Below are 23,072 nucleotides of genomic sequence, written 5' to 3' on the forward strand. Positions count from 1 at the left end.
GCTCCTTGGCTTCTACGCCCAATAATGGCCGTCTTCCACATGTCAAACGAATATGAAAAGTCAGGGTGTTTTTTATATTTACACCCCTAGTCGCGTGAACGAGCCGCCTATTTAAGAGGACGAGGATTTAGATCCAAACCACACCTTCTCCCCTCCGCGAGTATTCACCAGAGCGTATCCGATAGAGTTCCATTCTATCATGGCCGGCCGCCGCAGCTCCTCCTCTCGCCCCTCCAGCCCTCAGCCTGGAGATTGGAAGAGGTGCTCCATCCCGCACAGCGAGCTAGCGACGCTCCAGACCAAGGGATTTCTCCCCCCGGCCTATATGGTCCCGGTTCGAACCGGACTTTCCACCTATAATGGCAGAGAGCGCCCCAATCCCTCCAAAGGAGAGCGGGTATGCCTTGTCCCTTACATAATAAGAGGGCTCGGATTTCCAATTCATCCGTTTCTCCGGGGGCTCCTGGAGTTCTATGGCCTCCAGCTGCACGACCTCACGCCTGCCTCCATATTGCATATCGCGGGCTTCGTAGCCCTTTGCGAGCTGTTTTTGGGCTGCGAGGCTCATTTCGCGCTGTGGAAAAGGTTATTCAGCCTTGTGCTCCGTTCTAAGAAGGGGTCAATATATCAAGTGGGCGGAGCCGAAGTGTGGCGCATCGCCGGGACCGGATATCTATCCGGAACCCCAAAGAAGGCATCCGAAGACTAGCCTTCGGAATGGTTTTATATAGAGGACGTCCCGCTGCCGGATTCTGTCCGGATCGGCCTCCCTGAGTTCGACAGTGCTCCCCTGAAGAAGCGCCTCAGCTGGCGTCCACGGAGCCCTCAGAAGGAAAGCGACAAGGACGTTCTTTACCTGATGGGCCGGATAAGATTGTTAGCTCATTCCGGACTTACCATGATCGGGGTCATGGCCGCATGCATCATGCGAGGGGTGCAGCCGCTTCAGTATAGAGGCCGCCCCATGTGGGACTTCAACGGGGAGGACGACGCCACCCGCCACGGCCGTAAGGGGCCGGATTCGGCTGCCGCTCTAATAAAGATCTTGTCCACTTTGTACAAGGGAGAAGAGGAGGAATTTCTCCGCGTCAACCCACATGGTGGATTTTCTATGTAAAATCCCCCAAGTTGGGTAAATGGACACTTTTACTTGCCCATCCGTTTTATATTCCCATTGTTAAATATTCAGTCTAACGACTTCAACGCAGGAACTGCGCCAGGCTGTTAAAGAAATAAACAGCCCTCCTCCACAACCCGAGGACCCGGGACGGTTCCTCGACCCGGCCTGTCAAGAGGATCCAGACTTATTTGTGGAGCTGATTGATGGGGTGTTTCATCAATTGAGCAAGGACAACGCCTTGGTGGCCATTACGGCTGATTACCCAGGGCTACTCCCAGCCTCACAGGTAACTGAGACCGAAGTCCCAGCACTTTGAAAAGGGATCTATCCTCGCGTGTTTTCGATTGCCGTATGGCAACCGTGTTTTGCAGGGGAGGTCCTTGAGATGGGAGGCTGAGCCTGCGGCGACTAGCCAATGAGGGGCGGCAAGGCCCCGCGAGCTGAAAAGAAGTGCAGTCCGGACTGAGACGCCGGCGCAAAGGTATAGCGTGCCATCTTATTCCCAGGTGTTATTCCTTCAAGGCATACTAACGCTCGTGCTCTCTTTAGGACGAAGAGACCTCGCCGGACTATATCCGGAGAGGTTGCCAATCGCGCCTCCACCAGCCAGGCTCCAAAGCCTGGTCCGAAAGCGGAGGAGAACACGAGGCGCGCACCGGACGCTCCTCCGACAAAGGATGCGGACAGGCTGTCTGCCACCAATTCCGAGGTGGAGAGTTCCATGAACCACAGGCATCGCCGGACAGTTCTTCGTGACGCTTGTTTCTCCCAAGAGGCATTGGATGCCTTCAATTCGGGAGATGCGTACCTCCGTGCCGCTCAAAATGGTCTAGCCAGAGCCACGGAGCAATATGTAAAAGACATACGGGTAAGAAATTTTTTGGTAATTATATATATACCAGTAGCCCCCGAGACTTGAAACAGTTAGAATAACTGATTTAAGGATCATTTGTTATGGAGGTTCTTACAGAAAAGAATACCCTAATGTCCCAGGAGCTATAAGAGTGCAAAGCCCAACTTGAGGCCGCACTGGCCACGGCAGGGGAGCCCAAGGAGACCCCCTCTGGTAATATACGCTTCGAAAGATAAGTATTTTGCGAGTGCGGCGTGGGTGCAAATCTGACAAATGAAATTGCAGATGGCGCCGGATTAAATCCGGAAGAGTAACAACTCCGACGCCAGCTGAAGGCTGGTGAGAGCGTGCTGACCAAGGTGACGCGGGAGAAGAACGATCTCCAAGATGCCAACACCAAGCTGGGCGTTGAACTGAAGGATGTTCGTGCCCAGCTGTTGGACTCCGTCAAGGAGAATCAGCGGCTTCGGTGCGGCATATATAGTAAGTGCTTAAACAAACTTTGAAAAAAGAGTTTGGCGAGGAAGTCGACTAACAGAGTAATGTCTGTAGATATGCTAACAGGTCGTCTTGCAGTGGAAATGCCCGGTTCTACGGGTGACCTTCCCGAGCTCTCACAACTGCACGAGCGAGTTCGGCAGGTGATGCAAAGCGTCGCCCAGGCCTTGTGGCCATCCGTCTCCATGCCTGAAGGCCTTGGAGAGCTTGTAGAGAAGCTGAAGGGAGCGCGGGGGCGCTTCCGATTATGGAAGATGTCGGCCTGCCGTCAAGGCGCCAGGGAGGCATGGGCCATGGTGAAGACGCGGTACACGAAGGCTGACCCAAACCACATGGCCGAGGTCGGACCCGTGGGGCCCGATGGGAAGGAGATCCCTGTGAGCTTAGTATACGGCCAAGTAGAATTGGCCGCAAAGTATTCCCAACAGGACTGTAAACTAGACAGCCTGTTAGATGGTATTGAAGAGGAATACAATCAGTCAGATTGACTATGTAATTATAATTGACATGTGGAATGCCTTCTAGCCGGATTGTAGATCGTTTGTCATGGCCGACCTTTTCGCTTCAACCTCGGGACCTAACGGTCCGGAGTGTGTCCGAATACCCTCGCGGTTATATAAGAACCGGGGTATGCATGGAGACCAGGCGTAGGGGTCATTAGTGCTTGAACAGACAAGTGCCCAACTAGTTATGTTATATTACATGGTTAGTAAGAAACATCTTCCAGGGAGAATAGTTCCGTTAAGGGGTTCCTTTCCCTGGGAGGCATGCCCTAAAGTGCATGTCCATTCTGCGAAAAAGGACGCAGGAAAAACATCTGGGGGCGTATAGATAAATAAGTGAAAAAAAGATCATCTTTAGTTCACCGACCGAATATTCCCTTAAGAATGCTAGCTTTCGGCTTCACCCAGTCTGAGGTACACATTCAGCTGACCCGGCAGTAACAATCGCAGATGTGCTCCCTTTACCACCTAGCCGAACAATGGGAAACGTAGGGGTAAGCACAGGAGCCAGGCAACCCAGCTTGGCCAAAACTTAAGTCATATCGATGCATATAATGGTGAATAAAAGGTAAATGCGGAAGTCTGACACATGTGTTGGGCATGAAGCCCGTATAAATAAGCTTCTGTTTAAGGAAGCCCCCACGTTTAATGAGCGCGGATAGCGCATCACTGTATGAGCCTTTAAAGGCTATAAGAGAGAGAGAGAGAGAGAGAGGATAAGGAGAGAAATGTAAGACAGAAAGTATATAAAAATGGACAGAGGAAGGAGACGAACACAGAGTCCGGCACTAGGCGTAGAATCTTCGGAGACGGGCTGCGTTCCATGGGTTCGGCTCGAGTCGGTTATCCGATACATCTCGCAGGCGGTACGCTCCACCAGTCAGGACTTGGTCAATTATGAAGGGACCTTCCCACTTGGGCTTGAGTTTGTCCTTTTTCTTGTCCGGCAGGCGTAGAATTAATTCCCAACGTTGCAATTTTTGGCTGGTACTTCTCTGCTTTGGTATCTTCGAGCCTGTTGTTGATAGAATGCGGAACGGGCTTTTTCCACGTCATGCTCTTCCTCGAGGTGAGTCATGAATTATGTCGCGGGGCAAAACTGCCTCTGCGCCGTACACCATGAAGAATGGTGTGTATCCGGTGGTGCGATTCGGCGTGGTCCGCAGCCCCCAGAGTATGGAGTCGAGCTCCTCTACCCAGTGCGTATTAGATTCCTTAAGGGACCGCACTAATCTGGGTTGGTGCCGCTCATGATAAGACAATTTGCACGTTCGACCTGGCCATTAGTTTGTGGGTGATAGACGGAAGCATAATCGAGCTTGATGCCCATGTTTTTGCACCAGAGTTTTACCTCATCGGCCGTAAAGTTCGTGCCGTTATCAGTGATGATGCTGTGGGGGACGCCGTAACGGTGTACAACCCCGGATATAAAGTCTATCACCGGTCCGGATTCGGCCGTCTTAACAGGCTTGGCTTCTATCCATTTGGTGAACTTATCCACCATGACCAGTAAGTATTTTTTTCTTGTGGGTTCCGCCTTTAAGGGGTCCAACCATGTCAAGCCCCCAGACCGCAAAGGGCCAAGTGATGGTGATAGTTTGGAGGGTGGTGGGTGGCATATGGCTTTGGTTTGCAAAAAGCTGGCAACCGACGCATCGTTGGACTAAGTCCTGGGCGTCTGCCCGGGCCGTCGGCCAATAAAAGCCTGTATGGAAGGCCTTTCTTACAAGGGACCGAGCTACAGCGTGATGACCATCGAGTCCGGCATGAATTTCAGCCAGGAGGTTCCGCCCTTCCTCGTCGGAGATGCACCTTTGAAGGACTCCAGTAGCGTTTTTCTTATAAAGCTCTCCCTCATGGAATTTATAGGCTTTAGATCGCCGCACTATGCAGCGTGCCTCATTTTGGTCCTCGGGGAGTTCCTGCCTAGTAAGGTAGGCGATGAATGGTTCTGTCCACGGGGCGATGACGGCCATTATTACATGGGCTGAAGGTGTTATTTCATTGGCAGAGCCTCCAATTATGTCAGAGTGTTCGGTGTCGGGCAGTGCGGTTGGGTCCGGGCTGTTATTGCCGGGTTCCCCTTCCCATACTACGGATGGCTTGAACAACCTTTCCAAGAAGATGTTGGGGGGGGGCTACATCGCGTTTTGCGCCGATGCGTGCCAGGACATCTGCCGCCTGATTATTTTCCCGGGCTATATGGTGAAATTCGAGCCCTTCGAACCGAGCTGACATTTTTAGGACGGTGTTGCGATAAGCTGCCATTTTTGGATCCTTGGCATCGAAGTATCCATTTATTTGGGATATTGCGAGGTTCGAGTCCCCGCGCACCTCTAGGAGTTGAATGTCCATGGATACTGCCATCCGGAGACCATGTAAAAGGGCCTCATATTCGCCTGTATTGTTGGAGTCTGTGTACATTATCTAGAGTAGATATTGAACTGTGTCTCCTGTGGGGGACGTCAAAACGACGCCAGCCCTAGACCAGCCAACATTTTGGAGCCGTCGAAGTGCATGACCCAGTTTGAATATGTGCCATACTCTTTAGGGAGTTCGGCCTCCGTCCATTCTGCGACGAAGTCGGCCAAAACTTGCGACTTGATAGCTCGCCGTGGCTTGTAAGTTATGTCGAACGGGAGGAGCTCAATGGCCCATCTTGCAATCCGGCCCGTCGCATTGCGGTTGTTTATAATATCGTTAAGTGGCACTTCCGAGGCTACTGGTATTGAACACTCTTGAAAGTAGTGTCGCAGCTTCCGGCATGCCATAAATACCGCGTACGCAATCTTTTGATAATGCGGGTACCGTGACTTGCACGGAGTAAGGACAGTGGACACATAGTAGACCGGGTTTTGAAGGGGAAATTTGTGTCCGTCCGTTTTTTGTTCGACGACGAGCACTGCGCTTACGACCTGATGGGTTGCTGCAATGTATAATAGCATTGGTTCGCCAATGTTTGGCGCGGCCAGGACTGGGTTTGTTGCCAAGATGGCTTTTATTTCATCGAGTCCGGCCGTGGCTGCATCCGTCCACTCGCAGTGTTCGGTGCGCCGAAGGAGGCGGTAAAGGGGTAGGGCCTTTTCTCCCAAGCGGGAGATAAAGCGGCTTAGAGCTGCCACGCATCCGGTTAATTTTTGTATTTTTTTGAGGTCCTTCGGGATATCCAATTGTGACAGAGCTCGGATCTTGGCTGGATTTCCTTCAGTTCCTCTACCGGATACAATGAAGCCCAAGATCTTTCCGGCTGGAACGCCGAAAACGCATTTTTCCGGGTTGAGCTTGATGTCGTATGTTCGGAGGTTACTGAATGTTAGCCTCAAGTCGTCTACTAGAGATTTGACATGTCTTGTTTTAACGACCACATCATCTACGTATGCCTCCACTGTTTTGCCGATCTGGTTTGCCAGACATGTCTGAATCATGCGCTGATATGTTGCGCCGGCGTTTTTGAGCCCGAAGGGCATTGTGTTGAAGAAGAATGGGTCGTATGGTGTGATGAATGCCGTTGTAGCTTGGTCTGACTCTGCCATCTTTATTTGATGGTAGCCGGAGTATGCGTCGAGGAAACACAACGAATCGTGTCCTGCGGTAGCATTGATAATTTGATCGATGTGGGGGAGAGGGAAGGGATCCTTTGGGTAAGCCTTGTTAAGGTCTTTAAAATCAACGCGCAGGCGTCAGGATTTGTCCTTCTTTGGTACCATCACCAGGTTTTCTAGCCAGTCCGGGTGTTTTATATCTTTGATGAATCCGGCCTCCAGTAGCTTGGCTAGTTCCTCTCCCATGGCCTCTCTTAGGTTCGGAAAAACGCCGAAGAGCCTGTTTGACTGGCTTGAATCCTTTTAGGATATTTAAGTTGTGTTCGGCCAGCCTGCGTGGGATTCCTGGCATGTCTGAAGGGTGCCAGGCGAAAATGTCCCAGTTCTCTTGTAGGAACTCTCGCAGTGCGGCGTCTACATCAGGGTTTAACTGTGCTCCGATGGAAGCTGTTTTATTGGGGTCCGTTGGATGGACCTGGAATTTGACTATTTCATCCGCCGGTTTAAAGGAGGTGGACTTGAATCTTTTGTCGAGTATCACATCGTCCCTATTCACCATGGAGCGCAGCGCAGTTAGTTCCTCAGCTGCTAGGGCTTCGGATAAAGCCTCGAGGGCCAGTGCGGTTGTCTTGTTTTCGGCGCGGAGTGCTATGTTCGGATCACTAGCGAGAGTGATTATTCCGTTAGGCTCGGGCATCTTGAGCTTCATGTACCCGTAATGGGGTATTGCTTGGAAGATTGTAAACGCTTCCCGCCCTAGCAGAGCGTGATATCCGCTACTGAACGGGGCCACATGGAACGTGACCTCTTCGGACCTGTAATTATCCGGCGTGCCGAACACCACATCTAGTTTGATTTTTCCTGTACAGTGCGCTTCCCGACTGGGGATTATTCCTCTGAAGGTTGTGCTGCTTCGCTCAATGCGGTTCCAGTCTATTTCCATTTTTGAAGGGTTTCCTCATAAATGAGGTTCAATCCGCTGCCGCCATCCATGAGTACCTTGGTAAGACGAAAGCCGTCCACTATTGGATTGAGGACCAATGCGGCTGGTGCTCGGGCTGTTCAGAATTTAGGTCCATCACTTGCGTTAAAAGTAATAGCCGTGTCACTCCATGGGTTTATTGTTTCTACTTGGTAGACTTCGGCAAGGCTGCGGACTGTTCTTTTTCGCATATTATTTGATGCGAAAGTCTCGAAGACTATTGATACTGTACTGGTGTCTCTGGGGTGGCTTTCTGTGGCTTCTGGAATTATAAGATCTTAGCCAATTTTTGCCACCTGCCGGAGTATCCAACATGCTCTAAGGCTATGAGTTGGTGTGGCACCCTCTGCACTGTGAATTTTACAGGGTCCATTAAGCCATCCTTCCAGCACGGTTCCGTGTCCTATAGAGGGCTTTTGCTTTTTGGTATTGAGCCCGGGTGTCTGGCGATGATGCACCCTTTTATTTCGGACTGGGTTTGTATTCAAGGCCGGATTGTCCCAAAATTTTATTTCGGTTTTCCATCGCACAGTACTTTCATACTATGGACGCCAAGTCAGCGAAGCGTGTAATATCACGGCGACTTATGGCGTTGAGGATTCCCTTGTCCGTGGAATTATTGCAGAAGAATGAAATTGCGTCTTCCTCGCGGCAGTCCTTTATCCTGTTCATAACCAGGAGGAATCTGGCCCAGTAATGATGTACTGTTTCTTCGGGCTCTTTCCTGAGTTGAGATAGATCACTTATGTACGGGTGGGTGGAATCAAATCTGAAACCTCACCCAATCTGAGACCCAGGGGCCAAGGAGTTTCCGAACTCGGAAGTTTGGATTCTTGGATGTTGTCCAATGAATCTAGCCCGTCGCCCGACTTTAAGTTCAGGTCTTGAGTGATGTCCTCCCCTTCGCGGGTATCCGGCTTGGAGGGATCGGGAATCCGGACATAGCTAGTCCTTAAGATTGAGTAGTTGTCGTCGTCCTTCATGAGTGTCCGCCTCATCCGCATCATCGTGTCGAATATGGAGTCAGTTAACCTGTTCTCTTCTTTCTGCAATGAGCCGCCTATCTTGTTGAAAACCCCATGGGCCTCTGAAGACAATACACCCGTGGTAAGCATCTCGTATGATGCACTGGAGATGCAGACATACATGTGTAGCATCGCATGTAGCTTCTTCGCCTTGTCAACATGAATGACGGTGTAGTCCGTCCGCTCATGACGGTTAGGGTTGCGGTGTCCCGCGATTGTGGGGCGATCCCCACTGGTCTGTCCCACGTGCCGCCGCCGTCTAGGTTTCCCTCTCTGGTCATCAACCTCTTCCCGATCTAGATCCCCTCCTGTGATCTCGCGAGGCGCTGGGGTCAGCCACCTCGATCCATCGCTTTCCCTTGTTCTTTCTCCCGCTTCAAGGCCTTCCACAGGGAGTCTTCAGGTGGATTCTTGGGCACCAAGTCGTTTTCCTTCCTTGATTGGATTCGTTCTGTCGGAGGCAGAATGGAGGGAGTAGAGGGAATGCTAAAGAAGATGAATTTGTCAGAGGCAGAGAAGAAGGGCGTGAAAATCGATTGGCGGAGAACAAAGCAGGCGGAGGGGGGAAGGCAAAAGCGATGGGGAAACTGATCTTAGACAAACCTGGGTATGCAGCGGCATGGAGGTGGCCTTGGGAAGGGCTTGGTGCCCAATGAGCAGGTTGGAGGTGAAGGAGATGGGGGACAATAGATTCTTGTTCATATTCCATCAAGAAGCGGGGAAGAGGAAAGCAGTGGAGAATGGACCATGCACATTTGGGAAAGAACTGCTGATCATGGAGGATTTTGACCCGACTAAAACTCTGGATGATTACAAGTTTAAGAAGGTGCCGATTTGGGTGCGGATCTTCAATGTACCACTTGGGCTCATGTGCAAAGACCTTGCTGAAGACATTGGTGAACTAATAGGAGATGTGGTGGAAGTGGACACGGGGGAGCATGGCATGGCGTTGGGGCAATGCCTCCGGGTTAAGGTGCGCATTGAAGTAGCAGAGCCACTTATGAGGGGCCTATTTCTAGATGATGAGGAGGATAAATATGGTGATGCCATTGAGATAGATAAAGAGAAAAGGAAAGAGGAAGAGGCAAAGAATTGGATTTACTTCCAGTATGAATTTTTACCGGACTTTTGTTATACGTGTGGAAGACTGGGTCACACTGATCGCAAGTGCAAAATTAAGTTAAAAAGAGCGGAAATGATAGAGTACGGAAGGTGGCTGTGATATTTGCTAGAGAATATATCAGGCTTTGAAGACAGGAGAAGAGGGGGGCCACCGTACGGAGGCAGCTCGGCAAGGGGGAGGATAGGTTGGAGGAACAACGGAGGAAGGTCGGGGAGTGATGCACCATCGTGGAAGAAGTCATCGGACACTTCGGAAAAGGGGTGCCAAAAAGATTCTAAGGCAGATGGGGAGGAGGTCATGAGCCCGCTAAAATTGATCTCTAATGCAAGAGGGGCGGAGAGGAGGGATGGTACTAGTACGGGTAAAAAGAAACTTGACCTTCAGGACGATGGCGAACATGACATAACAGGAGATGGGAGCACCATAGGTGGAGGAGTTCGGAAGGGAGAGGAAGACGAGGGTTTGGAGCATAAGAAAAAGATGGATCTGAAGGAAGGAAGGGAGGAGGAGCTGATAGAGAAAGAAGATGATGAAACGGGGCACGACAAGAAGGGAGAGAAGGCAGGGATGGAAGATGTGGGGAAGGCTAAAGGGAAGAATGGGAAGGGGTTTAAAAGGCAGCAGAGAAAGAATGTTGGTGACAAGACATCATTGCGGGTGATTGTGGGAGGGAAGAGGAGTGATGGACCGTCTGACGAAGACATGGAACAGGGCGAGTCACCAAAAGAGAGAAGAACACAGGAGAAGAGTGTAGACCAGAATAAGATCGCGGGGCTGTCGGAACAGCTCTGCGGGAAGCAATGAGGATAATCGCTTGAAATTGTCGGGGGTTGGGGAACAGCCCGACAATTAATGGTCTTTTGGATCTCCAGAAGAAGGAGGACCCCGTTGTTCTATTTTTGTCTGAGACGAAGATGGAGCGGAGTAGACTAGAATGACTTTGGTGGAAGATGGGGATGACCAATATGTTTGTCAAAAACTGTGAGGGCCAGAGTGGGGGACTAGAAATGTTCTGGAAGAGTGAAGTACAGCTGAGAATAATGCCGTTTGTCTCAAAATACCACATTGACACAGAGATCACGGGGGATGATGGATATGTTTGGAGGTTTACTGGCGTCTATGGCGAACTAAAAAGTGATGAAAAGGAGAAAACTTGGAAGCTACTGAGAAATCTGAAACACCAGAACAACAAGCCGTGGTTTGCTACCTCTTGAGCACCGTGTTGGTTTTTCCCGAAGAGGAAGGGATGATGCAGCAAAGTAGCATAAGTATTTCCCTCAGTTTTTGAGAACCAAGGTATCAATCCAGTAGGAGGCTACGCGTGAGTCCCTCGCACCTGCACAAAACAAATAAATCCTCGCAACCAACGCAAATAGGGGTTGTCAGTCCCTATAAGGCCACTTACGAGAGTGAGATCTGATAGATATGATAAGATATTTTTTTTTGGTATTTTTATGATAAAGATGCAAAGTAAAATAAAGGCAAAATAAATAGCAAAGGAAATAACTAACTAGTAGGAGATTAATATGATAAAGATAGACCCCGGGGCCATAGGTTTCACTAGTGGCTTCTCTCGAGAGCATAAGTATTCTACGGTGGGTGAACAAATTACTGTTGAGCAATTGACAGAATTGAGCATAGTTATGAGAATATCTAGGTATGATCATGTATATAGGCATCACGTCCGAGACAAGTAGACCGACTCCTGCCTGCATCTACTACTATTACTCCACTCGTCGACCGCTATCCAGCATGCATCTAGAGTATTAAGTTAAAAACAGAGTAACGCCTTAAGCAAGATGACATGATGTAGAGGGATAGACTCATGCAATATGAAGAAAACCCCATCTTGTTATCCTCGATGGCAACAAATACAATACGTGCCTTGCTGCCCTTACTATCACTGGGAAAGGACGCCGCAAGATTGAACCCAAAGCTAAGCACTTCTCCCATTGCAAGAAAGATCAATCTAGTAGGCCAAACCAAACTGATAATTCGAAGAGACATGCAAAGATAACCAATCATACATAAAAGAATTCAGAGAAGATTCAAATATTATTCATAGATAGACTTGATCATAAACCCACAATTCATCGGTCTCAACAAACACACCGTAAAAAGAAGACTATGTCGAATAGTTCTCCACAAGAGAGGGGGAGAACATTGTATTGAGATCCAAAAAGAGAGAAGAAGCCATCTAGCTAGTAACTATGGACCCGTAGGTCCAAAGTAAACTACTCACACTTCATCAGAGGGGCTATGGTGTTGTTGTAGAAGCCCTCCGTGATCGATGCCCCCTCCGGCGGAGCTCTGAAACAGGCCCCAAGATGGGATCTCGTGGATACAGAAAGTTTAGGCGGTGGAATTAGGTTTTTGGCTCCGTATCTGATCGTTTGGGGGTACTAAGGTATATATAGGAGGAAGGAGTACGTCGGTGGAGCAACAGGGGGCCCACGAGGGTGGAGGGCGCGCCTGGTGGGGGTGGGCGCGCCCCCTACCTCGTGGCCTCCTGTTTCCTTTCTTGACGTAGGGTCCAAGTCTCTCTGGTCTTGTTCGTTGAGAAAATCACGTTCCCGAAGGTTTCATTCAGTTTGGACTCCATTTTATATTCCTTTTCTTCGAAACCCTAAAACAGGCAAAAACAGCAATTCTGGGCTGGGCCTCCAGTTAATAGGTTAGTCCCAAAAATAATATAAAAGTGGATAATAAAGCCCAATAATGTCCAAAACAGTAGATAATATAGCATGGAGCAATCAAAAATTATAGATACGTTGGAGACGTATCAAGCATCCCCAAGCTTAATTCCTGCTCGTCCTCGAGTAGGTAAATGATAGAAACAGAATTTTTGATGCAGAGTGCTACTTGGCATAATTTTAATGTAATTCTTCTTAATTGTGGTATGAATATTCAGATCCGAAAGATTCAAGAAAAAAGTTCATATTGACATAAAAAATAATAATACTTCAAGCATACTAACAAATCAATTGTGTCTTCTCAAAATAACATGGCTAAAGAAAGTTATCCCTACAAAATTATATAGTCTGGCTATGCTCTATCTTCACCACACCAAATATTTAAATCATGCACAACCCCGATGACAAGCCAGGCAATTGTTTCATACTTTTAACATTCTCAAAACTTTTTCAATCTTCACGCAATACATGAGCGTGAGCCATGGATATAACACTATAGGTGGAATAGAGTGGTGGTTGTGGAGAACACAAAAAGGGGGAAGATAGTCTCACATCAACTAGGCCTATCAACGGGCTATGGAGATGCCCATCAATAGATATCAATGTGAGTGAGTAGGGATTGCCATGCAACGGATGCACTAGAGCTATAAGTATATGAAAGCTCAAAAAGAAACTAAGTGGGTGTGCATCCAACTTGCGTGCTCATGAAGACCTAGGGCAATTTGACGAAGCCCGTCATTGGAATATACAAGCCAAGTTCTATAATGAAAGATTCCCACTAGTATATGAAAGTGATAACATGAGAGACTCTCTACTATGAAGATCATGGTGCTACTTTGAAGCACAAGTGTGGTAAAAGGATAGTGACATTGTCCCTTCTCTCTTTTTCTCTCATATTTTTTTATTTGGGCCTTTTCCCTTCTTTTTATGGCCTCTTTTCTTTCTATTTTTATTTGGGCTTCTTTGTCCTCTTTTATGTTTCGTCCGGAGTCTCATCCCGACTTGTGGGGGAATCATAGTCTCCATCATCCTTTCCTCACTGGGACAATGCTCTAATAATGATGATCATCACACTTTTATTTTTCTTACAACTCAACAATTACAACTCGATACTTAGAACAAAATATGACTCTATGTGAATGCCTCCGGCGGTGTACCTGGATATGCAATGATGCATGAGTGACATGTATGAAAGAATTATGAATGGTGGCTTTGCCACAAATACGATGTCAACTACATGATCATGCTAAGCAATATGACAATGATGGAGTGTGTCATAATAAATGGAACGGTGGAAAGTTGCATGGCAATATATCTCGGAATGGCTATGGAAATGCCATAATAGGTAGGTATGGTGGCTGTTGTGAGGAAGGTATATGGTGGGTGTATGATACCAGCGAAAGGTGCGCAGTATTAGAGAGGCTAGCAAAAGTGGAAGGGTGAGAGTGCGTATAATCCATGGACTCAACATTAGTCATAAAGAACTCATATACTTATTGCAAAAATCTACAAGTTATCAAAGCAAAGTATTATGCGCATGCTCCTAGGGGGGTAGATTGGTAGGAAAATACCATCGCTCGTCCCCGACCGCCACTCATAAGGAAGACAATCAATAAATAAATCATGCTCCGACTTCATCACATAACGGTTCACCATACGTGCATACTGCGGGAATCACAAGCTTCAACACAAGTATTTCTCAAATTCGCAACTACTCAACTAGCACAACTTTAATATCACCATCTCTATATCTCAAAACAATTATCAAGTATCAAACTTATCATAGTATTCAACACACTCATAAGAAAGTTATATTATTAATCTTGTATACCAAGCATATTAGGATTTTAAGCAAATTACCATGCTATTAAGACTCTCAAAATAATCTAAGTGAAGCATGAGAGATCAATAGTTTCTATAAAACAAATCCACCACCGTGCTCTAAAAGATATAAGTGAAGTATTAGAGCAAAATTATATAACTCAAAAGATATAAGCGAAGCACATAGAGTATTCTAACAAATTCCAAATCATGTATGGCTCTCTCAAAAGGTGTCTATAGCAAGGATGATTGTGGTAAACTAACAAGCAAACACTCAAATAATGCAAGACGCTCCAAGCAAAACACATATCATGTGGCGAATAAAAATATAGCTCCAAGTAAAGTTACCGATAGAAGTAGACGAAAGAGGGGATGCCTTCCGGGGCATCCCCAAGCTTTGGCTTTTAGGTGTCCTTATATTATCTTGGGGGTGCCATGGGCATCCCCAAGATTAGGTTCTTGCCACTCCTTGTTCCATAATCCATCAAATCTTTACCCAAAACTTGAAAACTTCACAACACAAAACTTAAAGTAGAAAATCTCGTGAGCTCCCGTAGCGAAAGAAAATAAAAGACCACTTCAAGGTACTGTAATGAACTCATTATTTATTTATATTGGTGTTATACCTACTGTATTACAACTTCTCCATGCACTGGTAGAAAAAGGGCCTACAGTCCCGGTTCATAAGGGCCTTTAGTCCCGGTTCCTGAACCGGGACTAAAGTGTCGGTACTAATACCTCCCCCCTTTAGTCCCGGTTCAATCCAGAACCTGGACTAAAGCCCCTCCACGTGGGCAGTGCGCAGAGCCCAGTCAGGAGACCCTTTGGTCCCGGTTGGTGGCACCAACCGGGACCAATAGGCATCCACGCGTCAGCATTTCTGTGGCTGGGGTTTTAGTTTTTTTTTGAAAGGGGGGAGGGTTGGGGGTTTTGGGGGGTTAATTTAGGTGTTTCATATATTGTGTTAGCTAGCTATAATTAATATAGAGAAGTGTCCTCTCTTATGTCCGTCCTTGGTCGACGCTACGTACTATACATACGTATATAGAGGACTAGACACGCTGGCTAGCTAGTAAAGCAAACGAAGGAAACAGAAGATCGTCATGAACATATATGCATACAGAGAGAAGTGATATCGACCACCTCTCCTTCTCTGAGAGATTGGTCGAACAACAAGTTCTCGTATATCTATCTGACACTACCGGCTACATATATACAGTAATTATCTCTTACAAATATAATCATACGGACTCAGGGTCAACATAGAATTCTCCGTCTTCAGGGATCACGTGGTCAAGAAAGAATGCCGCCAATTCCTCTTGAATTCCTCGCATGCGAGCTGGTGCTAGGAGTTCATCCCGCTTCCGAAACATCTAATTTAAAGAAGGGGGTCAATACATATATATATATATGAATGAATGAAACTCAACACAAATGATTGTAATAAAATAAAATTGTGAATGTTGTTATTTACGTACTTCATATTGTTCGTTAGAGTACCCGCCCCGCTCACACGTCGTGTGGCGGATGGACTCGCAGATGTAGTATCCACAGAAATCATTCCCTTGTTCCTGCCACAACCACTTTACAAGAAATAGAGGTCAATCAAACTGGTAAGAAAGAATGCTAAATGGTATTGATGAAACTAGCGCTTGAATCACTAGGAGATGCGCGGAACATGCTACTATAGTACTTACTTTCGGGTGTCTAAATTCCAGCTCCTTCGGCAGTCCCGAAACTTTTTTGGTGAATTTTCTCCAAACCCTGCCGGACAAAGAAAACAATTACTTGATATCAGGAAATGAACAAAGTTGCTGATATGGTGGATAATGATCGATTTAACTTACTTCTTGAGGATTTCAGTCATGTCTGCATAGTCCTAGGGATCTTTTCGTCTTGAGTCTAAGACGGTTACTAGTCCCTGCTCAAGCTTAATCTCTAGGAGAATATAGTGGAAACTGCACACGCATGCATAACTCATGAATTGCATTACTATAACCTTGACTAATATATAAGGGAAACCGAATACGCACAAGACAGTAACACTCACTTGAAGTTGTAAGGAAAGAGTATTATATCTTTGTTTTGATTTATTACGAACGATTGTAGCATGTTGGCCTCGGTAGCTGCGGCTTGAAGTTTAACCTCAGTTGCATCTATGAGATATGTGTTAATGAACCCAATATCACGGACTTGTCTTTTCTTCAATTCGACGATCTTCAATCTGCATAATATAGTGAGGATGATTATAAATACATGCAATGAAAGAGCTAAGCTATATAGAGAAACTTAATAACAGAAGTAGTACTACTTACAGACAGTAGCAGGAGATCGTTGTTTTATCGAGGGCCAATTGATTGAAAAACTGATAGAACTCCTCAAATGGAACAGGCAATAGATCAATTCCAACGAGGTCATGCTCCTTTTTAACTCTCACATACAAAGTACTCCTCCCCCCAGAGTCTCTGCAGATTTTCAAGTACCAATCATGCAATCTTCGCATCATCGTTGATAGAGATCTTTCATCTTTGACGAGAGGCTTCCCATACTCATATCTTTGCATCTGCATGTCCATGGGTTCATAATGTACTTCGTCGGGCAGGTAATCTGCAAGATTATTATAACCGGGCACCATCCTCGGATCATTAGCGACGTTGTGGCTAGGCACCTTGAGCGGGGGGCATGATTGCTTCGCTTGTTTGCTGAGCTGGGCAATTTGTTTCCCAGCTCGTCGTTCTTTCAGCCTTTGATCACTAACAGTACTTCCCGACCGCTCCGCTTCGGCAAATTCCTTTCCAATAATGCAGTCATAGTTTCCTTTCGGCGGATCAGACTTCGGTGGTTTTGTCAGGGCAGCCAGAGTGCGCTTCACTTTCACCCGATCTACCTTCTCCTCTGGAGGTGGATGTTTCTTTGCTTTCACCCCTTCAAACAATTTCCTCACTTCTTCTCGCGCGATCTCGGCGTTCTCCTCTTGGGTCCTCTCGTATGTTAACTTCTCTGGAGTCTTGAGAGAAGGACCGAATCTGTATGTCCTCCCGCCTCTGGTTGTACTGCTAGACGCCGACCGAGCAGACGAAGCGGTTGTCTTCTTTACTTGCTTAAGAGGCGGAGGAGAAGGACTACGACCCGCCGGAGCAGCTGGAGCGGCGGCAGGTCTCTTCCGCCCTTGCTGACGAGGCGGAGAAGGAGGAGGCTGGCTGCTCGGGCGCGTCGGCGCAGGCGGAGAAGGAGGCGGAGTGCCGCCACGCGCCGGAGAAGGAGCCGGCCGAGGGCCCTGATCGTCACTCGCCGGAGGAGGAGGCGGTGGAGGAGGCGGAGTGCCCTGACTCGCCGGAGGAGGAGGAGGAGGCGGAGGCGTCCAGTTCGGAAGGTTGATGAGGTCCTTCCGCCATAGGCATGGAGTCTTCAGAGCAGACCCCAGCCGAGTCTCCCCTTCACCGGTAGGGTGGTCAAGCTGGAGGTCCTCAAATCCCTCCGTTATCTCATCCACCATCACCCTAGCATATCCTTCTGGAATCGGCCGGCAGTGAAAAGTTGCGCCGGGTTCAGTAGGATAAACAGAGCCAACAGCCGCCTTGACCTTCAAATTCATCCATTGCGTCATAAGGTGGCAATTTTGAGACTCCGTTATAGCATCCACAGGATAGCTGGCAGGAGCCGTCAAGGCATGCTCCGGCTGAAGCAGCTCGGTGGAAGCCACGCTGCTTCTGCGCTGAGATGGCGGGGTAGCTTCGGGGGAGGCTTCGGCAGTACGTTTGCTGCGATTTGCTTCTCGTTCCTCTATCGCTTGTACCCTTGCGTGCAGCGCCTGCAGTTCGGTCTGCTGCACTTTTTTCCTCCTCTCATGGGATTTGTAACCGCCTGCGTCCGGAAACCCAACCTTCCACGGAACGGAGCCTGGCGTGCCTCGTGTCCGTCCAGGGTGCTCAGGATTCCCGAGGGCCATTGTGAGCTCGTCGTGCTCTCTGTCTGGAAAGAACGTCCCTTCCTGCGCTGCTTTGATATACTGCTTAAGCTTACTGACTGGTATGTCCATTTGTTCGTTCGTCCAAATGCACTTCCCTGTTTCAGGGTCCAAGGTTCCGCCAGCCCCGAAGAACCAAGTCCGGCAACGGTCTGGCCAGTTATTTGTCTCTGGTTCGATCCCTTTATGAACCAGATCATTCTCAACCTTGGACCACTTAGGCCGGGCTACGAGGTAGCCACCTGACCCCGTGCGATGGTGAAGCTTCTTCTTCGCAGCATTTTGCTTGTTTGTCGCCGACATCTTCTGACTCTTTTCCGATGTCTTGTGGGCCACAAATGCGGGCCAGTGATCTCTGATCTTCTCATATCTTCCCTTGAATTCTGGTGTCTCATTATTTTCGACAAACTTATTATTCAGCTCTTTCTTCCACCTCCTGAATAGTTCTGCCATCCTCTTCAGAGCAAAAGACTTGATTAATTTCTCTTTAACTGGGTTCTCTGGATTATCCTCAGGCGGTAGGGTGAAATTTGACTTCAGCTCAGTCCAAAGATCATTTTTCTGCATATCATTGACATAAGACACCTCAGGGTCTTCTGTAGCCGGCTTAAACCATTGCTGGATGCTTATCGGGATCTTGTCCCTAACCAGAACCCCGCACTGAGCAACAAATGCGCTCTTTGTCCGGAGGGGTTCAATAGGTTGGCCGTCGGGCGCGATTGCTGTGATCTCAAGCTTTTCATCCGAGCTCAACTTTTTCTTCGGGCCTCGTCTCTTTACCGAAGTTGTGCTCGATCCGGAGGGCTAGAAAAAAGAACAAAGACTTAATTAATATGTGTACATACCAAAACAATGAATGCATCAATCAGCTAGTCAGCATAGGCTTAACTAATATATATATACCTGGCCGGACTCGGTTCGGTCACCGGAGCCGTCATCACGGTCTCCTTCTTGCACCGGCATTGGGTCACCGGAGCCGTCCTCATGTTCTTCTTCTTGCACCGGCATTAGGTCACCGTAGCCAGCTTGTTCACCCTCTCCTTCCAGACCATCGGTGTCATTGAGATAGTACGAGACAGCATCATTTCCTTGTGCGATTATCTCCCTCAACAACGCTTCTTTTGTTGCTTCGTCTAGGGCGGTGTCCATAGTTTCTACAAATATTTACAACATGGCAATTATTATTCAAACATGACAGATGGATATATTAGTGCCAAACGTAGAACTAGCTACCTAATCATAGTAAGCTATCGGGAGGGGGTATATATCGACAACGACGACACTACATCTATATATGTCCCTCGACGACCCTCGTTCCCGATAAAAAAAGAGGAAGAAGAAGAAAAAAAGAGGAGAAGAAAGAATAGAGGAGAAGAACCCTCGAACCCTCGAACCCTAGACGACCCTCTTCTTCCTCTCATGTTCGAGAGGATCGCCGAGGGGTCGGGAGGTTGCCTAGTGTCAAAGGATTCAACAAAACCATGTCTTCATCATTAGGCGAAAGTAACATGTGCATGATGGTAAGAAGCTCTTCAAAGTTGTTCTGGAACGGAGTCCCAGATAGGATAATTCGCTTTTTGGTACAAAGTTCAGCAAGAGCCTTCCGAATATCGCTATTTGGAAGGCCTTTGCTGAATTGGTACCAAAAGGCGGATTATTCAATCCGGGACTCCATTCCAGAACAACTTTGCAGAACTTCGTACCAACATGCCCTGGTTACTTCCGGCTAATGATGAAGGCATGGATTTCTTCAATACTTTGACACTAGGAAACCTCTCTCGACCCCTCGAACCCTCGACGACCCTGGAACCCTCGACCCCTAGACGTTCCACTTCTTCCTCTCATGTTCGAGAGGATCGCCGAGGGGTCGGGAGGTTGCCTAGTGTCAAAGGAAACCCTAAATAGCTAGCAAGTATCGTGGGTGTGAGATACATGTGGCCTTCGGTGTCGGACACTACATCCACGTCCCACAAGTGACGTGGGCGTCGAAGCCCGCGCCACTTGTGGGATGTGGATGTAGTGTCCGACACCAACGGTACATGTATCTCACACCGACGATACTTTCTATTTAGGGTTTCTCCTCTATCGCTCGGCGACCCTCTCGACGACCCTCGTTCCCGATAAAATAAAGAGGAAGAAGAAGAAGAAAAAAGAAGAGAAGAAAGAATAGAGGAGAAGACTTCCTCTTCTTCCTCTCCTCTTCTTCCCCTTCTTCCTCGCCTCTCTCATGAATGTCCGGCGTTCTCGACCCCCCCCCACGTGTCGAAGAAAAAAAAGAAGAAAAAAAAGAGGAGAAGAAGAAAGGAATAGAGGAGGAGAAGAGAGAAAATAGAATATATATATTCTATTTTTCTCTTCTTCTCCTCCTCTATTCCTTTCTTCTTCTCCTCTTCTTTTTCTTCTTTTTTCTTCTTCTTATTTATTTCTCCTCGTCTTCCTCTCCCCTCTCAGCGACCCTAGACCCCCTCTCGACCCTCGACCCCTAGGCGACCGTCGACCCCTCTCTTTTTTTTCTTCCTCTTCTATTTTATCCTCTTCTTCCTCTACCGCTCGGCGACCCTCGACGACCCTCGTTCCCGATAAAAAAAGAGGAAGAAGAAGAAAAAAAAGAGGAGAAGAAAGAATAGAGGAGATCTTCTCCTCTATTCTTTCTTCTCCTCTTTTTTCTCTTCTTATTCCTCTTCTTTTTTTATCCTCTTCCTCCTCTCATGTTCGACGACCCTCGACCCCTCGGCGACCCTAGACCCCCTCTCGACCCCCTCTTCTTCTCCCTCTTCTTCCCCTTCTTCCCCGCCTAAAATGACCTAAAATGAAAATAACCTAAAATTCACTAAAGTTATCGATAACCCTCTCGACACACCCACGAATAAGAAAATATATCATGTTCTTCCTCTCCTCTTCTTTGCATATTCACATAGCCACATACACATACATAGCCACATACATATAGAACTTTTCTGAACATATATATATAGCCACATTCATATAGAACTTTTCTGAACATATATAGATGATTTTCTAGCTAAAGAAGTAACTTTTGCATATATGAACAGAGAGCAGCGGGGGCAATGGGCCGGTGGCATCGTCGGCGACGGGGATGGGAAAGGGGGGAGCTCACTGGGGGCGGGCGGCAACGGGGAGAGGAGGGCGGCGACGGGGAGAGGAGGGCGGCGACGGGGAGAGGAGGCCGGCGACGGGGAGAGGAGGCCGGCGACGGGGAGAGGAGGCCGGCGACGGGGAAGGCGCCGTGCATGGGGCGATGGGGAGACGGGGACGGCCGCGGGCTTGGGGCGGCACACGGCGACGGGGACGATCGAGGAGGCGGGGCTCGGGGCAGGGCGGACGGCAGCGAGCTCGGGGCGGGGTGGCACACGGCGACGGGGACGGCCGCGGTCTCGGGGCGGCACACGGCGGCGACGGGGACGATCGAGGAGGTGGGGATCGGGGAAGGGCGGACGACGGCGACGAGGAGGACGATCGAAGAGGCGGGGCTTGGGGTGCGGCGACGGCGATGGGGCAGGGCGCAGCGACGGCGACGAGGAGGACGAGCAGCCTGGCGGCGATGGGGAATGGAGCAGTTGGCGAAAATTTCGCAAGGGTTGTATATATAGCCAGAGCAATGGTCCCGGTTCGTGGCACGAACCGTGACCAATGCCCCCCTTTGGTCCCGGTTGGTGCCACGAACCGGGACCAAAGGCCAATTTTCGGCAGCCCAAAGGGCGGGAAGCGGCGGCCTTTGGTCCCGGTTGGTGGCACCAACCGGGACTAAAGGGGGGCAATGGTCACGGTTGGTGCCACGAACCGTGACCAATGCCACCTTTAGTCCCCTTTGGTGCCACCAACCGGGACCAATGCCCATGTGCGCCCCGCGTCCAAAAGTTTAGTCCCACATCGCTAGTTGAGAGCGCCCGACACCAGTTTATAAGGTCTGCTGCCTCCTCCCTCTCGAACTCCTCCGAACTGAAGGCCTATGGGCCTAATTTGACACTGCTTTGCCTGTGGGCCTATTGGGCCTTCTGCGGGCCTGAATCCTGGCCCATGTAGGGTTTCTAGTCGTATTCAGGCCGTGGAGGCCCAGTAGGTGGCATTTTTTTTTGTTTTTTCTTTTTTATTTCTACATTTTTTTGGTTTTTTATTTTTTATTTCTACTTACAACTAAATACTTACAGTTTTTTAGTGATTTCTTTTTGCTTTTAGGTCACAAAAATTATAAACTTTCTATTAGTGCCATTAGTTTTAAATTTTAAATAGTTTAAATTTGAATTTTTAAAAATTTGTGTGAATCACTAGTTTACCATAGCAAGCACGTGATCACCGGTGCGCATGGCGGGCTTCTTCTGGTGATCTGCCTCGCCTTTGAAATGCTTTCCTTTCTTTCGACATTGATGGTTGGTCGGAAGAAATCGACGATGGCCCAGGTACACATTCTTCCTGCATTTGTCCAGGTATATACTTTCAGTGTCATCTAAACAGTGCGTGCATGCGTGGTATCCTTTGTTTGTCTGTCCTGAAAGGTTACTGAGAGCGGGCCAATCGTTGATGGTCACGAACAGCAACGCCTTAAGGTTAAATTCCTCCTGTCTGTGCTCATCCCACGTACGTACACCGTTTCCATTCCACAGCTGTAAAAGTTCTTCAACTAATGGCCTTAGGTACACATCAATTTCGTTGCCGGGTTGCTTAGGGCCTTGGATGAGAACTGGCATCATAATGAACTTCCGCTTCATGCACATCCAAGGAGGAAGGTTATACATACATAGAGTCACGGGCCAGGTGCTGTGATTACTGCTCTGCTCCCCGAAAGGATTAATGCCATCTGCGCTTAAAGCAAACCATACATTCCTTGGGTCCTTTGCAAACTCATCCCAGTACTTTCTCTCGATTTTTCTCCACTGCGACCCGTCAACGGGTGCTCTCAACTTCCCATCTTTCTTTCGGTTCTCAC

The sequence above is a fragment of the Triticum urartu genome, chromosome 2 (assembly GCF_003073215.2).
Source record: "Triticum urartu cultivar G1812 chromosome 2, Tu2.1, whole genome shotgun sequence".
In the NCBI taxonomy this organism is placed as follows: Eukaryota; Viridiplantae; Streptophyta; class Magnoliopsida; order Poales; family Poaceae; genus Triticum; species Triticum urartu.